The sequence below is a fragment of the Schistocerca americana genome, unplaced genomic scaffold (genome assembly GCF_021461395.2).
Source record: "Schistocerca americana isolate TAMUIC-IGC-003095 unplaced genomic scaffold, iqSchAmer2.1 HiC_scaffold_455, whole genome shotgun sequence".
Taxonomy (NCBI): domain Eukaryota; kingdom Metazoa; phylum Arthropoda; class Insecta; order Orthoptera; family Acrididae; genus Schistocerca; species Schistocerca americana.
The window spans coordinates 42,501-47,500 of NW_025726187.1; positions in this window are offsets into that span (position 1 = coordinate 42,501).

Here is a 5,000-nt window from a genome sequence, read left to right on the forward strand (position 1 = left end):
ACCGCAGAGGCGACCGAGCAGCAGACGGCGTCGCGGCGCCGAGCGCCGGGCGGCGGCGCATCCTCAGCGCACACAGTCCTCAATCGGACCAGCACACTGCAGATGTCCACCGCGCTTCGCACCGGGCCCGCGAGGACCTACTTTGGCCGCACGGCGCCGCGTGCAGGGTGCGCCGGCGCGCAGCTGCGCCGCCTGCCGCCTCCGTCGGCCGGCGCGCCTGCCACTGGCCGCCCCCACCAGCCGGCTGTAGCGCGTGCGCCCACGCACCGCGCGGCCAGCACGCCGGGAGGCCCCCCCTCACCGGCCGGGGACGGTCCCACCCAGCCACCGCCGCGTATCGCTTCACACCCAGATGCCATTCACGTTCGTGGGCATGGTGGGTATCGCTGGAACAACCGGTTGGTAGCTCAACCGATCGTCGCCATCACTGATTCACCTCTAGCGAGAACAACCGCACCACAACGGTTTACCAGTTGTTCATTTGCGTAACGTCACCAGCAAACGTAGGCGTCCATCGCCATTTGCAAATTCAACGATTGTTGCATGCCTGTGTCAGGTGTCACGACACACTATGTCTGCCCACATACACGCAACAACATGTGCACGCTTCGCGAACACGTGGAAGGTGGCCCCCGTACGTATGCGATGTCCATTGCGCGAACGACTGTCAACCGGCCTCTGTCGCATGTCGCAGATGTGGAACGCAGTGCACCATGCTATCACGGTGTGTGAGAAGAGACGACTACGTCTGACAACACGCGCCACTACATCAACAGACGGCTCATGCTGATCGCCATCCAGGGCATACCACACTGCAATCCAGCTCTTATAGGGAGACGACACGTAGCTGAGTGCACAACATTTGGACCGCATGGTTCGCCGTTGTTGGCGCAGTCGTTGTACGGTCACATGTACCACGATGTATCATTCAGTACATGAGGACCAATGTGCAGTACAGTGTGTGATTTGGACGTACAACATCAGCGGACAGTTGACACAGGCCGTACCACAGCGTAGGCTAAGTGCTTCGCCATGCAAATGCCAATGAACAACTGCAAATGCCAATGAACAACTGCAAAGGGCATTGAGCATGTACGTCCTGCTGCCATCCACATTACAGTGTATAGCTGCAAGGTGTTTAACATGAAGCGATACACTGGGGACCGGGCAGTGCGAGTAGCAAACTATATTGCGGGGGTTGCAGTTAGGCAACACTACACTAATTTAACGCGTCGTATGACAATTACAGAGCAGGTTAAGGCCCAACGTGTGTTGGGTTAAGGCCCAACGTGTGTTGGGTTAAGGCCCAACGTGTGTTGGGTTAAGGCCCAACGTGTGTTGGGTTAAGGCCCAACGTGTGTTGGGTTAAGGCCCAACGTGTGTTGGGTTAAGGCCCAACGTGTGTTGGGTTAAGGCCCAACGTGTGTTGGGTTAAGGCCCAACGTGTGTTGGGTTAAGGCCCAACGTGTGTTGGGTTAAGGCCCAACGTGTGTTGGGTTAAGGCCCAACGTGTGTTGGGTTAAGGCCCAACGTGTGTTGGGTTAAGGCCCAACGTGTGTTACGTTACGGCGCAACGTGGGTTACGTTACGGCGCAACGTGGGTTACGTTACGGCGCAACGTAGGTTACGTTAAGGCGCAACGTAGGTTACGTTAAGGCGCAACGTAGGTTACGTTAAGGCGCAACGTAGGTTACGTTAAGGCGCAACGTAGGTTACGTTAAGGCGCAATATAGGTTACATTAAGGCGCAATATAGGTTACATTAAGGCGCAATATAGGTTACATTAAGGCGCAATATAGGTTACGTTAAGGCGCAATATAGGTTAGGTTAAGGCGCAATATAGGTTACGTTAAGGCGCAATATAGGTTACGTTAAGGCGCAATATAGGTTACGTTAAGGCGCAATATAGGTTACGTTAAGGCGCAATATAGGTTACGTTAAGGCGCAATATAGGTTACGTTAAGGCGCAATATAGGTTACGTTAAGGCGCAATATAGGTTAGGTTAAGGCGCAATATAGGTTAGGTTAAGGCGCAATATAGGTTAGGTTAAGGCGCAATATAGGTTAGGTTAAGGCGCAATATAGGTTACGTTAAGGCGCAATATAGGTTACGTTAAGGCGCAATATAGGTTACGTTAAGGCGCAATATAGGTTAGGTTAAGGCGCAATATAGGTTAGGTTAAGGCGCAATATAGGTTAGGTTAAGGCGCAATATAGGTTACGTTAAGGCGCAATATAGGTTAGGTTAAGGCGCAATATAGGTTAGGTTAAGGCGCAATATAGGTTAGGTTAAGGCGCAATATAGGTTAGGTTAAGGCGCAATATAGGTTAGGTTAAGGCGCAATATAGGTTAGGTTAAGGCGCAATATAGGTTACGTTAAGGCGCAATATAGGTTACGTTAAGGCGCAATATAGGTTACGTTAAGGCGCAATACAAGTTACGTTAAGGCGCCATACAGGTTAGGTTAAGGCGCCATACAGGTTAGGTTAAGGCGCAATACAGGTTAGGTTAAGGCGCAATACAGGTTAGGTTAAGGCGCAATACAGGTTAGGTTAAGGCGCAATACAGGTTAGGTTAAGGCGCAATACAGGTTAGGTTAAGGCGCAATACAGGTTAGGTTAAGGCGCAATACAGGTTAGGTTAAGGCGCGATACAGGTTAGGTTAAGGCGCAATACAGGTTAGGTTAAGGCGCAATACAGGTTAGGTTAAGGCGCAATACAGGTTAGGTTAAGGCGCAATACAGGTTAGGTTAAGGCGCAATACAGGTTAGGTTAAGGCGCAATACAGGTTAGGTTAAGGCGCAATACAGGTTAGGTTAAGGCGCAATACAGGTTAGGTTAAGGCGCAATACAGGTTAGGTTAAGGCGCAATACAGGTTAGGTTAAGGCGCAATACAGGTTAGGTTAAGGCGCAATACAGGTTAGGTTAAGGTACGACATAGGTTAGGTTAAGGTACGACATAGGTTAGGTTAAGGTACGACATAGGTTAGGTTAAGGTACGACATAGGTTAGGTTAAGGTACGACATAGGTTAGGTTACGGTACGACATAGGTTAGGTTACGGTACGACATAGGTTAGGTTACGGTACGACATAGGTTAGGTTACGGTACGACATAGGTTAGGTTACGGTACGACATAGGTTAGGTTACGGTACGACATAGGTTAGGTTACGGTACGACATAGGTTAGGTTACGGTACGACATAGGTTAGGTTACGGTACGACATAGGTTAGGTTACGGTACGACATAGGTTAGGTTACGGTACGACATAGGTTAGGTTACGGTACGACATAGGTTAGGTTACGGTACGACATAGGTTAGGTTACGGTACGACATAGGTTAGGTTACGGTACGACATAGGTTAGGTTACGGTACGACATAGGTTAGGTTACGGTACGACATAGGTTAGGTTACGGTACGACATAGGTTAGGTTACGGTACGACATAGGTTAGGTTACGGTACGACATAGGTTAGGTTACGGTACGACATAGGTTAGGTTACGGTACGACATAGGTTAGGTTACGGTACGACATAGGTTAGGTTACGGTACGACATAGGTTAGGTTACGGTACGATATAGGTTAGGTTACGGTACGATATAGGTTAGGTTACGGTACGATATAGGTTAGGTTACGGTACGATATAGGTTAGGTTACGGTACGATATAGGTTAGGTTACGGTACGATATAGGTTAGGTTACGGTACGATATAGGTTAGGTTACGGTACGATATAGGTTAGGTTACGGTACGATATAGGTTAGGTTACGGTACGATATAGGTTAGGTTACGGTACGATATAGGTTAGGTTACGGTACGATATAGGTTAGGTTACGGTACGATATAGGTTAGGTTACGGTACGATATAGGTTAGGTTACGGTACGATATAGGTTAGGTTACGGTACGATATAGGTTAGGTTACGGTACGATATAGGTTAGGTTACGGTACGATATAGGTTAGGTTAAGGTACACATTGTTGTAAGGAAAGGTTTAATGGGGGGCGGGGCGGCCGGTTTGTTGATTGTGATTATAGTAAGTGGATGCCTGCGGCATCATCTGATTTGCCACGTCAGGATGCACCTTTGGCTCATGACAGGCGGCGCTCTCATTCCATGCTTGTGGCAGACCTGTGTCTTTCATTCCTGCCATTGTTTGTGTGCTGTGAGAGGAGGCAGTATTGTGATGTTGGGTGCACCCCTGTGTAGGACATGTGTGGGTGTTGGTGGCTTGGCTGAGCAATGGTGGTTGTCGGGTGGGTGGGATATTCTGTTTTCTGAGTGGACCTCCCAGTCTGGTTATGACAGTGTGGATTGTCTAATGTGGCGGAGAGGATGCACTGGGTGTTGTTCCATGCTGGTGCTTACATATTGTCTGTGTGCGTGTTACAGGCAGAGAGTAGTGCGTGATAAGGGTGTGTGGCTGACGTGTGGTTGTGATTGTGAGCAGAGTCTTTCAGCATGTATACGGACAGTTGTATACATTATCTGTATTCTGATGGCTCTATCTATTACTAATCAGCGCCGTGTATACGTTTAATCCGGTTCCAGTCGAAACTGTTGTATCTCTGTACATTAGTGACACGGCGAGCCCGCTATGTAGTTACTCGTCTCGGCAGCTTCCACCGGTGTATGGCAAATGATTATAAGGAATCAGTCTAGTCGTCAATACCGATGGTGTGACGTCACATGTCTGGGGTGGGGGACGCTGCGCCCTTCCGGTGGGTCATGGCCTAGAAAGACTCTTCCCACGCAGGGGGGCGTGGACTGTCATTGACTCTTCCGAGTAATATACTTGCCGTACGTTTTTGCGACTGCGAGTGCAACGCTCACCGGTACCGACATGGATGGAGCGCCTCCTAGCTGACCGCTCAGCATCGGCATTCGTACAGAGAGCAACGCGATCGCGTCTCTAGCTCGTAACTGGTACAGCTCGCAGCTCATGTATAGGGACAGCGGGAATGTCGCATATTGGACGTACCTCTTCATGAAACGCATGTTATA